The sequence below is a fragment of the Nannospalax galili genome, unplaced genomic scaffold, assembly GCF_000622305.1.
Source record: "Nannospalax galili isolate Female #2095 unplaced genomic scaffold, S.galili_v1.0 scaffold312, whole genome shotgun sequence".
Taxonomy (NCBI): Eukaryota; Metazoa; Chordata; class Mammalia; order Rodentia; family Spalacidae; genus Nannospalax; species Nannospalax galili.
Window position 1 is genome coordinate 6,326,514 of NW_008335967.1, and position 14,463 is coordinate 6,340,976.

The 14,463-nt window shown below is 41.6% G+C and overlaps 1 protein-coding gene across 3 annotated transcripts in view; it reads left to right on the forward strand.

The window, feature by feature from the left end:
- The first annotated feature begins 10,390 nt into the window (after positions 1–10,390).
- The window catches only part of Slc26a5 (solute carrier family 26 member 5), a 74,622-nt gene continuing 70,549 nt past the window's right edge, over positions 10,391–14,463 (forward strand). For 2 of the 3 annotated variants that reach the window (XM_008830757.2, XM_029562349.1), the window contains exon 1: positions 10,391–10,507. The gene's annotated coding sequence lies outside the window, so the exon portion shown is untranslated. Of the gene's footprint in view, positions 10,630–14,463 lie in introns of all 3 variants that reach the window. The other variant, XM_029562348.1, reaches the window with a different exon arrangement.

Genomic DNA, 14,463 nt, shown 5'->3' on the forward strand with positions numbered 1-14,463 from the left:
GTGTGCATGTGTGTATGTGATGTGTATATGTGTGTGATGTGTGTATGTGGTATGTATGCATGTGTTGTGTGTGTGTGATGTGTGCATATGGGATGTGTTTCACCTCATCATCATAAGTTGAGACATTCAAAATTAAGAGGAAAAATAAATCCTTCCTCCTTAAGTTGTTTCTGTGAGGTGTTTTGGCCATAGCAATGCAAAGGTAAATAATGCAGAAAATTAGAATTGGGCTATTGCTATAACTAAACTTGACCATGTAGTTCTTGGGCCTTTCTTTGGAAATGGTTTGCAGGAAGAAGTTGGAAGAGTTTAGAGATGTGACACATAGAAACCTTAGAATGTTTTAACTACAGCTTAATGGGAAATTCTGGTGGGCTTTCCCAAGACCAGAATGCCCACAGAAACAATAAAAACTGCATTCATGAGATTTCAGAAGAAATGGGAACTCAGTTGGAAACTGGACTAAAGACTATTCATGTAACATTCTGGTAGGTGATTTTATACATTTTTCCATGACTGAAAATTTTAGTGAGGCTAAACTTTAAAGTAATGAACTAATTAATTTGGTGGAGGAAATTTCAAGGCAGCATAGCTTTCAAGCTGTGGCATGGTTATTGCTGGCTACTTTTAGCTCATTTTGCAGTAGGAATCAGGATTTTTAAAAAATAGAAAAATAAAGAAAAGGAGCAGTTTGGACAGAAAAGACTATGTTGTTAGTTCCTGGGACCCACGTTGGGCAGCTCATAACTGTGTGTAATTACAATTCAAGGGTGTATTAGTTACTTTTCTGTTACTGTGATATAACTGACCAAAGCAACTTATAGAAGGAAGAGTTTATTTGAGCTTGCAGTTCCAGAGGGCAAGAGTCCATTGTGGTGGGGAGGCATGGTAGCTTGAGAAGTGGAAGCTAAGCTCTCACATCTTCAAGCAGGCACAGGAAGCAAGAGAGCAACTCAAGATCTGGCAAGGCTTAAGAACTCTCTAAGCCCGCCCTCAGTGACGTGCTTCCTCCAGGATAGTCACACCTTCTAAGACCTCCCAAAACAGTGCCACCAACTGGGGATAAAATGTCCAAATACTTGGAGCCTGTGGGGGATATTCTCATTAAACCTTCACACAGGGAATCCCACACTTCCCCCTCTGGTCTCCACAGGCACCTTGACACATGTGCACAAATACACATACACATAACAAAAATAAAAATAACTTAAGATCAGAAAAGGGATAATAAAGGCATTGGCTCTACCTAAAATATTTTATTTCTCTTTAAAATTTCATAATATGTTAATGTTTAAGTGAGTCATGTGCATAAAAAAAGCTTTTTATTGTTCTCTATTCTCGCATGAGATATAAAAATAACAGCCAAGGGGCTGGAGAGATGGCTCAGTGGTTAAGAACACTGACTGTTCTTGCAGAAGATCCAGGTTTGAATCCCAGCATCCACATGGCAGCTAACAACTCTCTGTAACTCCAGTTCCAAGGGATCCGACAGCCTCTTCTGTCCCTCCCGGGCATTGCACAACATGGGTGCACTTACCTTCATGCAGGCAATACATGCATACACATAAAATAAAAATACTAAATAAAAAATATTTAAAAATAAAATAATAACCCAAAAAAAGTAGGATTATTTGGTAAGATCTAGTGAAATATATGTTCTAGGACTAGAGTAATATGTGTAAAAGCATAAAGTCAAAAATTAACTTGGCTCCTTGGGAGAGCCAAAGATCATTTGGATTTGAGGGGCTTAGAAGGAGCTGCCTAAAACTTCATGTCAAGAGCTGTGACTGGATTTCAGTGTTGCTTAGGGAGAGAGGAGTAAGAAATGGTGAGTAGCTTCTCAAATTCAGGTTTAATCAAGAGACACTGATTGAGAAACTATTGGAGGATGTTAATTAGATACCTTTCTGTTAGTCTCCTCTGGCTGAGGCATAGAAAATTGCTGGAGCTAGTTAAGAAAAGAAGCTAAGAAGTTAGAATTAATAGTATGTCTGGGATAACAGCTAGAGAATCATTCTAAATTGTTAAGAATTTTACTAAGGTTTTATACTTTTCCAGAGTAATTTTAAGCTGCTAACATATAAAATACAATAGTAAAAATAGAAATCATACATTTATTTATTGATCAGAAGAAAATAGTTAGCTGTTACTGAGAGAATTCCAGTAGAGTGAAAAGAAAGTCTTATTGCACCTTCCATTTAATCCTTTGGGTACTTATTATAAATGAATTTTTATAGCTCCTTTTTATTCCATCTTGGATGGAAATGGATGCTGTTTTTATGGATGTGGAGGCCATGCATTAACAACAGGAGGTCCTGACACCCCCAGTGGTCTTTTTACCTATTCTTGTGTCTCTCCTAGCATCATGCCAAAGCAGCAGAAAAGAAGTTAAACCTGGAAAATACAGCATTTTATAGAGTGAGTGCTGATAGAATACTATATGGAGATAGATAAGTGAACTTAAAAAGAAAATTATGTAAGAAATATTGCCTTAGTAAACCTAGAGACAGGAAACTTATTCCAAAGTTATTACAATAGCCCAAAGAAAGCATATATAGTGACAAGCTATATATGTGTGTGTGCATGTTCCTGTGTGTACAGATACACATGTCTGTGCATGTATGCTTGTGCCTGTGTATATAGATGTGGAGGACAGAGGTGAACCTCAAGGGCCATCTACTTTTTTTGAAACAGGTCTTCAATAGCCTGGACCTTTCCAGCTAGGCTAGGCTGACTGGCCAGTGAGACCCATTGATCCACCCATCTCTAACTCCCCAATGTTGGGATTATAAGTGTGTGTCCCCACACCCAGATATTTTATGTGTATCCTGGAGATCAAATTCTGGCCCTCATACTTGTAAGACAACCACTTTATCAACTATCACCCCAGACAGACATTTTTTAACTCTTCCACAACCAATCACCTATAAGAAACTAAATTGTTTCCTGAAAGGCTAAGGAAGAAAACCAGGCAAACCTAGGCACGCTAATAAAATTTCTTCCATGTTGATTTTTTAGTGATTTGAAGTTAATTCTTTGTCTTCCTCTAAATGTCCTAACTTAAATTCTGGAAACATCTATATTTTGAGCTTGGTAAAACAGGAAAGGGGATAGCCATCTCTGGGCCTCTCTCCCTAAGACACATGCCCACACATCCAAAGCCCTTCCTAAATCCATACACCATAGAAAACCAGCTTGAGTCACAATCCTACAAGTTAACCAATTCTCACATGGGACAGAGACAGGGGAACTTGGACTTTTCAATGGCAAACACTGTGAAAGGCATTCACATATTTGTCTCATAAAATACTGTTAATATAGAAACTATACTTGCTCCAAGAAGGATTTGTATTTTAATAAGCAGTGTTAAAGTAGAAATGTTTGGTCTCCAAAGCAACAAATTTCTAATGCAGAGATTTGGGGGATTTTTCTAGGTGATTAAGATAGGTATTCTGGCAAAATGCCTTTGCCAATTGCAATGGAAACTGAAGTCTTCCATTTGGTGACATAGGTTCCAAGGCTCAGATTACTGTAAGACTTTTAACCTACAGTTTAGACTACTAGACTTGCTCTAAATTCTGAATCACACAAATGCTAATATTTGATGATTTAAGTACCATGTCATCCCTGCTTGCCTTATGCTGCCTTGATATTTGAGCATTTATCACCAAGAGAGTGGACCTAATTCTCCATGAAAAGATACTGAGAAACTGTCTAAGCAAGAGATAACTAAATGCATTATGGTTTTACAGTGGCCATGACTTTGATATCAATTCATCTCATCACTTCCTGGGCTGCTTAAGATTGGGATCAATACAGATTTTGTGGGGTCTGAAGTTTATATGATTGGATGGACTCCCTTTCAGAAAAAGAAAAACTGTGAATATAAAAGTACATACAGAGACTAAAGGGCCAGCTCATTGGTTAAGAGTGCTGGCTGCTCTTGCAGAGAACCTGGATTCAGCTCCCACCATCCACATGGTAGCTAACAACTATCCATAACTCCAATTCCAGGGGATCCGATGCCCTTTTCCAGCCTCTGTGGGCATTGCACACATGAGGTGCACTTATATACATTCAGAAAATATACTTATACACATAGAAAATTAAAATAGGGGCTGGGGAGGTGTCCCAGTGGTTAAGAGCAATGGCTGTTTTTGCAGAGGACCTGAGGTTCAGTTTTGGCAGCTAACAACCATTTATAACTCCAGTTCCAAGGGATCCAACCCCTCTTCTGGCCTCTGCAAGCATCACATACATGGGTGAACTTATATACATGCAGGCAAAACACTTATATACATAAAAAGAATAAATAAAATAATTAAAAATAAAATAAATAAATCAAACAATTTTTAATTAAGTACAAAAGTGCTTCTTTAGAAAAGAAATTATAACCTGCTACAAATTTATAAGCTTTTGGAAATAGACAAATGTCATAATTATCTGGAACTACCTGACTTCATCAGTATAGACCAGAAACAAGAAATATCATCCAGGGTTAGGAAACATAAAATAAGAAACCACACACAGATAAACTCATTTTGAAATTTAAAAAAAAAAACAATAGCTAATAATTCACTTGAAAAAAATAACTAATATTTCTTAATTTAATGAAGTCTATAAAAGCACAGATTCAAAAAGTTCAGCAAAGTTCAAGCAGAACAAATTCAAAGAAAACCATTCCCCCGCCAGGTGTGGTAGAGCATGCTTTTAACCGCAGCACTTGGGAGGCAGAAGCAGGCAGATCTCTTATGAGTTCAAGGCCAGCCTGGCCTACAAAGCAAGTTCCAGGCCAGTTGGGGCTACAAGGAGACCCTGTCTCAAAAAGACCAAAAAAAAACAAAAAAATTCCCAGAAACATCATAATTAATTAAGTGGATAAAAACTGGTGTTTCTCAGAAAACTTGTCATTGAGAGCTGTGTAGTCTGAAATTTTACACTAACAAGTAGACCTGCCACTACTCCATATATCCTAGATCGGAGACCAGGGACTGAATTACAGCACAGGAGACAGCATGAGCTTCATGTTTAAGTAGGTTATTCTGTTCCTCGCTGGTGGGTGGGAGGAGATGCCATGGAGATGGACACGAGTGGATACTCTTTACTCAGTGGATTTACATTACGGTTGAGGACCCTAAGCTTAGGAAGTACCGGCCTTTCAAAGGGGCCAACACATCTGCCCAATCTTTGCTCTAGAATGCCATATCTTTCTCATCCAGGGTGGCAAACAACATACTCTCTGTTCTGAAAAGCAAGATCTCTGTTTTCCAAGGCTGTTTGGTCCATAAGTATCCCTGAAAAGATAATCCAGAGCAAAATTGTCACCAGATGTACAGAGATATGAAATGTCCATGGAAGATTCCCTCCCAGAACTTCCATGTAACCACCTTTCCATGCCCTGGTTCCTACTCCATCCACAAGACTGTCCTAGCTATCAAACAATGCTTCCTTGATAATACACATCTTCTCCATTATAACCAAACTTCTGGAAAATTTTAAGTACACAAGTTAGTGCCTCCTTCTTCATCTACTCCATTCTCAGTCCACTCTCATTTGAGTTCTGTATCACCATCAGCCTATCAAAACACATCCTGCCACAATACCGAAAGATCTTCCTGTTCTTGTACCAAATTACATTGGTTAGCCCTGTGGTTTGACTTTGGCACTGTGGCCCAGAGCTTCCCTCTTGATTGTTTCTTTTGATTCTTTCTTTTCCCCTTCCAGGAACACTGAATCCAGTTGTGCAGTTTGTGTTGCACAGAGACAACTTGGCTGTGGGGTAGCTGGCAGGTAGCCACAGCTGGGCTGCCCAGTATCTTGGAGTGGAGCTGAATGTTTCTGGAGAAGCATGGTGCCTACTTCTTCCTGCAAAGCCATCGTCTTCTGGAAGAACTCTGCATCTGGAGGGGGAATCTCTGCCAGAGAATATGCCTTTTTGAAACATGGAAGCAGTCTTTCTAGTTCTCATAAAGGCCAGCAGTGCCCTTGTCCTCCCCTTCTTTCCTCCTGTGTTATACTTGGGTTTCTTTCCCCCATCCTCTCTGTTTATTGATAGGCAATGACTATAGTACCTGGCATTGGGTGACCTTCTGCATCCATTTTGGTCCTTTCCAACCCATTTTCCAAGGTACAGTTAAATTAATCTTTTCAAATCACAAACATGAATCTAACACCTCTTGCTTATGCCATTCAAGAGTTCCCACTACTTTCGGACAGGAAACAACATGGCCTGCCAGCCTGACTAACCTGGCTCTGTCTTGTTCTCTTCCACAGGGGCCTTTCTCCTTCTCTCTCTGTCCCTCCAATGTGTATTGTGATTTATGTTATAGAATATTTATATACACTGCTTCTCACTACACCACACCTGCAATGTTTCTTAATATTTTATTTATTATTTTATGTGTATGAGTGTACTGCATGCATGTATGTAAGTCATCCATGTCATGCAACACCCATGGAGGTCAGAAGAGGGCATTGTATTCCCCTGGAACTGGAGTTATGGACTGTTGTTAGCTGCCATGTGAGTGCTGGGAATCAAACCTGGGTCCTCTGTAAGTGCAACCAGTGTTCTGAACCATGGAGCCAATTCTCCAGCCTCACACCTGCAATGTTGGATACCTCTTCCTGGTCTGGAATAAATTTTTATTTAAATGTATTCATACATGTTAATGTTTTTTCTTTTAGAGCATTTATCCAAGGTCACAGTTGGACATTTACAAATCATTTAATATTTCTCTGTTTGTAATATATGAGAAATAACATCTATTTGTGGAATTATCGTGATGGCCAAATACTTATAATTAAATTATATGTGTATACATACATGAATAAATATACATATATTTGTATGTGTGTGGTATGCACATATAAGCAGGTGTGTATGCCTGTTGATACCCATGCAGAGGCTGAAAGAGGACAGTGGGTGTCCTGCTGTACCTCTCTTCACCTTATTCCTTTAAGACAGGGCCTCTTGCTGAGCCTCACTGTTGTCCAGTTAGTCTGGTTGGCCAGGGAACCCCAACCATCTTCTTGTTTCTGTCCCCCATCTCCCAGCTCTGGGGTTACAGGTACAGGTAGACACACCTGGCTTTTTACATGAGTGCTGTGGATCTGAACTTGATCTTCATGTTTGCACAGTAAGTGCTCTTACTCACTGAGCCATCTCCCCATCTCCAAATAAATATAGTTTTAAATAACCAGAGTTCCTATCAAAAAATATTTTAAATTCAAAATACCAGTGATAACTGGGAGAATATATTTATTATACTTAACTACAGATAAAGCTCTAAAACCGGTCATGGTGGCGCACACCTTTAATCCCAGCACTCAGAGGCAGAGGCAGGCTAATCTCCATGAGTTCAAGGCCAACCTGGTCTACATAGCAAGTTCCAGGTTAGCTGGGGCTACAGGGAGATCCTGTCTCAAAAAGTCACCCCCCAAAAAGCTCTAGTATTTCTAATATGCTAAGATCTTATAAAAGGAAATTCTTTTGAGGAATGAGCAAAAGACAGGAATAGATAATTCATAAAAACAATTGAAATGTCCCTTAAACATAGGGAACAATATTCAACTTCACTTATAATAGAAATGCAAATTAAACCTCACTGAGATACTATTCTTACCAGGTTGCAAATTTCACAAGCAGAACAATAGGAACTTAGAAAGACCCCTTCATACACTGCTGACAGAAAAGTAAAATGACATAAGCCCTAACACACAGACACATCCAACTTTTGGACATTGACATATGACGTTGTCATCTACAAAGTACGTGCTCAAGAACTGGACAATCATGTAACAAAAATAATCGCAAAACTGATCTCATAATGTTTTAAGTAAGTTTATGATTTTGTGTGGCGTTGCATTCATAGCTATCCTCAGCCCCCCGTGGCTGCATGCTGCCTGCAGACCAGGCTACAGTGGACATACCTGCAAGGAGAGGACTATGACACTAGTTTTTAAAAACTATATATGTGGTGCTAAAGACATGGCTCACTTGCAGAAGACCTGCGTTTGGTTCCCAGCACCCACATGGTGGCTCACAACCATCTCTAACTCCAGTTCCAGGGGACCCAATGCCCTCTTCTGGCCTCCAAAGGCACCAAGACATGCATGTGATACACATACATATATGCAAGCAAACACTCTTACATGTAAAGTAAAAAATAAAATTTTAAAAGCTATAATGCAATTAATTACAGCATCATTTGTAAATGTGAAACACTAGCAATCACATAAATGTCCAAACATGGGTGATTATCTGAACACTTTGCGGTACATGCACACAATGGGATGTGACATGATGAGCCAGGCAGCTATAAAACAACAACAAGGAAGATCTCTGTGAGGCAATATGTGACTCGATCTCTACCATAATGAAAGACATTGATTTCCTAAAAGCATAGAGAGCATCTCTGATGCCTCCTGTGTCTCAGCTTTGCAAAAAAGAAGCACAGGGAGAATAAACCATTGAATCTTAACGTTTACCCATAGAGGATTGGGCAAGACAGGAGGGAGGAAAAGGGGGCACTTTGGAGTCTGTGCATACTTTCCACTTTTTGGATCGTGTTATTAGTCTACAAATTCAAAAAATAAAAGTAGGGGACCGGAGATATGGCTCACCAGAAGATTGGAGTTGGGTTCCCAGCACCCACATCAGGTGGCTCACAACCACCTGTAACTCCAGCTCCAAGGGAACTGATGTCCTCTTCTGACCTCTTTGGGCACACTCACACACGAGGCATACTGACACACACATACATATAAATAAAAATGAAAAATAAAATCTTCCTTACAAAAAAAAATAGTAAGCCCCCAAAGATAGGAGGAGAGGTAGGCAGGGACTAAAAGTCAAAGTATTTGACCTAGAAATAAGAGCAGGGCCTGGCTCACAAAGCTGTTGTAGTGATATGTTAAACACAGATAAAGTGCTCAGAACACTACCTAGAATGGATAAATATCATCACATTAAGGTTGAGAGTATCGCTATTATTTCATAATTATTTTAGGTGCCTAGGTGCTACCCCAAGAAATAATTAGTAATCCATCTGTCTACAATGATACTACTCAAAGTTTGGCTAACAGTCCTGATGCATGAGCCAAGGGGTTGTTAGAAATGCCCAGCCCAGGCCCCACTCCAGACCTACAGAATCCGAATTAGTATTTTTAACTAGGTCCACAGGTGATGCATATGTACATTATAGTTTAAGAAATATTAAACTATGGGCCATATATGTGACAAGGTAATCTCAAAAATGACAAAAGTCAAGTTTCAAACAACTGACAGCAAGAATGAATGTCACAATAGCCCAACGTCTCATTAGAAAACTTCTCTCTAAGGACTTGTTCCGAGGTAGCCTAAAGCCTTTAAAAAATTGTTTTATTCCACGTGCCATATTCTAGCAGCTCCCGAAAGCAGGGCGCGCATCACCCTGATGTCCTTGAGCAGAGCGCCCTCGTGTGTAACAGAGGAATTTGCAGCCCTTCCTCTGGTAAAGGACTCAGCAGTTCACTGCCGCGTGGCAGGCTGGGTGGCCTGGTCAGCCTCACAGCTGTCTCCAGGCGCGCTTTTCAGCTTTAAACTAGGCTGCCAAACAGTTGGCTCATCACAAGTTAGTATTGTGTGCGCACGCAGAAGTGCACAAAGCAGGAAAAAAATGATGACCCGACCATAATCTTTGCTAAATCATAAGGCCGCCGCTCCCCTTGAATGCTGTCACGCTCTGAAATCCTAGCTGCTGGAAACCAGGTTTCCATCCTTCCTCCCCTCTTCCCTTTCTCTTTCCTTCCTCCCTTCCTCCTTTTTATCCTCTTTCTTCCTTCTATTCATATTTCTTTGTCCTAAGTAGCATGTTAATGTACTTCAAAAACAGACGCTGGCTTGTCAATTCGAATTGCAGTGCCTGCAGAATAACCTAACTTGTGGTACCCTTTTGAACAAGAGTCAGTATTTGCAAGTGAAGTGTTCATCATCTAAGGCAGCTCCTCAAAGTCAAAAGGAGGGGGAGGGGGAGGAAATATCAAATTGTTATTCACCATTCCCTAAAATTTAGGACGGTCCTATGCCTGTGTATTCATAATGCTTGTATTTTAGGACATACGTAGTTTTCATTTAAATAGTAATAAGCCACGTTTTCTACTTGAATGCTATCTCCATTACTGTGATTTCCTTATCCTCGGGGCCTCCACACAGTGACACGAATCTCATCCTGAAAAATTCCGGGCAGTTGAGGGATGAAAGCGGTTGTCACCTCAGTAGCTTCTGAGCGCTTGTCCACCCAGGTTTAAGTTTCTCACAGCACCTTAGAAAGTTCTAGGCGCTCGCGAGGAGACCTGTGGAGAGCAGGGAAGCGCTGGTCCCCTGCTGCGGGGCGGGGCGGGCTTGGGTTACGGGTCTGCAGCCTGCCCGGGCGCCAGCTCCTCTTCCGAGAGCGGTATTAGGGCAGCGGCGCGGCGTCCACGCGGCAGCCGCGGCTCGGCCCAGCGCAGCCCCGGGCAGCGCCGGCCGGTGAGTATCCGCGTGTGGCAAGGATCGGGGTTATCTGCAGGGGCCTCGGCCCACCCGACCGGGGGCGTCTCTCTCTTTCTCCTCGGCTCAAGGACATCTGACTGGTCCCCAAGTCCTGCAGGGTAAAGTCTCAAGAAGCGCCTTCCTCTGCAAACCTCTTTCCTCTCGCAGCCGCTTCGGGGATGCCCTGACTGGAGGATGCTTCGGGTTCTCACACAGCCCTCTTCTATGTAAACTTTGGTTTTCATCTTTTCCGTGCACCCTGCGCTTTGTGTCGCGCTTTCCTCGCTAAGACCAGCATGCAGGGCCCTTTAGCTCTAACCAGTTGCCATCCATATAGAACTTAACAAAGCCCCTCAGTAATTTCTTCAGTCTCCTCTCTGGAGACCAGCCGCCTCCATTTAAGTCAGGGTGAGCTCTGCTGGCATCTGTCTGTTCCCAGTGTGGGCCCTTCTGCTCAACATCCGATGTAGCGTGAACCACTCTGGCTTCGACTTTCCAGTTAGTGAAGGGGCCACTATGAACTTTCCTGCCCCAAAGTGGGTTTGGTAGCCTGCTCAAATACCCTTTGCGCACAGATAGATGGCAGGTGCTCTGCTGTAAAGTGGCTTTATCGTATTTGTAGTTGGTAAGGGCACTTGCTCTGCCGGGGACACAAGCTGGGCATTCTGGGTGAATCTGAAGCATACTGAGATAGCAAAACTGCCAGGATCTGCTGGCTGTGGTCAGGCATGGTGTGGGGTGGGGAAGGTGCTGGCGGTGGAGTGGGGAGTCTTGTGGTACCACTCTGAGATCTAGAACTTTCTAATAATAATAATAACAATAAATAGTGTAGACTCAATAACAGCAAAAGTAATAATAATTAAATCATAAAGTAACTTTGGGGGAACTGAGATTCAGAATTCTCCTGTCCAAAATCTGGGAAAAATATGCATTGGATATTAATGTATTATCTACTAGGAGTATCCAACATTTTGACATTTCGACACGACACTGTCATCTGCAAATGTGTTGGGCCTCATTCACAGTCATCCTGGGAGCATGTGGGCCCAAAGGTTGAACAGCCTGCAAGCTGAGGGACTGGCAGAGTACAAATGGAGGGGAAACTGAAATATGCAACAGGAAGTTAAACTGCCTAAGGTAACACTGGAATTTGTGGAGGAAGGAGTGGTGCTAGCCATCAAACTCAGGACTTTGCTTGTGCATCCTCCATCCTGAGCCACAGCCTCAGCAGAAGCACGCTTCTGCAAGCCTGTCCTAATTACAGGAACACAGGATTGCCTTCTGCCAGAAAACTTTTTAGCAAATGGAAGTCAAACTAATTTGCATCAGGAAGAAACTTAGGGTAAAGAATTCCTGGGTTAGGTTGCTCTGGCTAATATCTTAAGTGCACTGTTGGAAAGCTTTCTAGTCTATTAAGTAACCGGGAGCCCCAATTCTCTCTTTTTTTCTCTCTTTAACTACTCTGAAACTATACAGAGTTACACGCTCCTCATTAATTTATGAGTGATACCAAAAGAATTGACTTAATCCAAGTATTTGAATGTCTTCTGTATGTAGGTGCTTTGCTAAGAACTGAAGAATGGAGATTGGGGAACTTTCTAATTAAAACAATCTTGAGCTGACCCGGAAGGTGTGGATGCAAGTTGGGCTGACTCGGAAGGTGTGGATGCAAGTTTGCACTGCCCATTTCATTGACAATCCAAATCAGTTATGTTTTCAGCCCACTGGCCATGCCTTGTGTGTATGCTATCTAGCACATTTTGTGCTTTTTTAAAGGTTTGCAGGTACTCTGCACTTTAGTGATTCCAAAGTAAGCAGTTTTCTAGGAAATAAGAAGTTTGCCCATTTCTCCTGGTATTTGTGTTGTCATTTATACAGTTAAAATCAGTGAGAAGAGTAAGAAAATGATGCTTTTCTTTTGCTTTGTTTTCCAACTAGTAAATTCTTACATCAGTCACCATGAATAATGCAATCTTCCAAGTGTGAGACCCACACTATCTTTTATATACGTCCATCCTTTTGTAGCATAAGCCCAATTTAATTAACTATTTTTTTATTATTATTTTACAAAGTCTCATTTAACCCAGGCTGACCTCCAACTGGCTATGTAGCCAAGGATTACCTGCCTACACCTCCCAAGTGCTGGGATGACAGGAGTACACATGCCCAGTCTGTGCAGTTCTGGAGCTGGAGCCCAGAGCTTCTTGCACACTAGGCAAGCACTCTACCAACTGAGCTATGGCCTCAGCCCTTTTGACATCCTTTAGGCTTTCTTTTGGAGTATAGTTCCCAAGGAGCAGATATAAAATTTTTCATTGTAGGCACTAACAATCACCAGGATCACCCTTGAAAACCAATGGTGACAGGTCTTTTTCAAAATCTGGCAATGCTTAGGATTTTGTCTCTAGGAAAAATGTACAAGCATTCAAAATGTTGCATACCTTCCACAAGATTCCTGGTGCTCAAATTATGGAACAGCAAAATAGAGGGCAGATAGATGTTGAAAAATAGACATGAAGCCATGATGTGGATAAAATTCACAAACTGAGTGGATATAAGTAAATGTACTTTCAAGTGGAATAATCTGACCTCTTGGATAAGCCTTCTATGAATGGGACACATCAAATGTATTGTGAACTAAAGGCAAGATTGGTCCTGTTAATTTTGTAATTGAGCAAGATCACCTTTTGGCTTAATCTCTCTTTCTTTCTCTCTCTGTCTCTCCCTTTCCCTCTCCTTCTCCCTCTCTCTCTCTCCCTCCTTCCTTCCCTCCCTCCATCTCCTGTAGCCAACACTATCCTGAAATTCACTATGTAACTGAGACCCACCCCTGATCCTCTTACCTTCACCTCCCAAGTGTTAGGATTCCAGGTATACACTACCACAACCAGATCTCTCATTTTTCTATTTTTCTTGTTCTCCTCAAGAGAACAAGAAAAAAATTAATCCTAGTACTAATGCCCCATTTGAAGGAACAGTTTCTCATGTACAGTTCTGCCCCCATCAGTATGAGAATGGCTGAGTTCAACACTTGAACTTAGGTTGATAACTCAAGTCTACAGTCTTAGCTACTCTGGAGGCTGAGGCAAAAGGATGGCAAATTTGAGGCCAGTCTGTACAATTTAGGGACACCCTGTCTCAAAATAAAAATAGACAGGGGACTAGGGATGTAGTTGAGTGGTAAAGGTGAAGCTCTGGATTTACTTCATAATACCACAAGAAGAAAGAGAGAGAGAGAGAGAGAGAGAGAGAGAGAGAGAGAGAGAGACTGGATAGCTTTAGTGTCAGCTTGATACACCTGGGTTGAGGGAGCCTCAACTGAGGAATTGTCTCCATTGGACTGCCTGTGGCCATGTCTGTGGGGCATTTTCTTGATTACTGAGTGATATGGGAGGGCCCAACCCACTATGGGTGGTGCCACCCCTGGGCAGGTGGGCCTATGTTGTATAAGAAAACAGGTTGGCAGGAATGAAAGAAAGAACTTTGTCTCTCATATACTTCAGCAGTTTACCTTCAGGAAAAAAAATTGTTCATTTTTATATTATGTTAGTACTATATTCCATATACACCACTGTGGTAGCAGTAAGTGTCTTGGGAAGGAACGAGTTAGTGTTATGAATGGATAGGGACAGCAAGCTGTCTCAGAGAATAAAGGCCTTTGCCACTAAGACTGACAACCTAAGTTTGATCCCCAGAACCCACTTGGTGAAAGGAGAGAACTGACTTCCACAAGTTGCCCTCTCTCCTCCAAGTACATACCATGGCATGTGCATACAGAGAGAGAGAGAGAGAGAGAGAGAGAGAGAGAGAGAGAGAGAGAGAGAGAGAGTAATCCAGTGGCAGAGTAAAAAAGCATAAATTATTCTGCCATTCACACCATGAAAGACTATTGTAAAAAAGTAACTCCTAAAAGCCAACAAAAACATCCTAAGCCTTTTGGGAACATACAAATG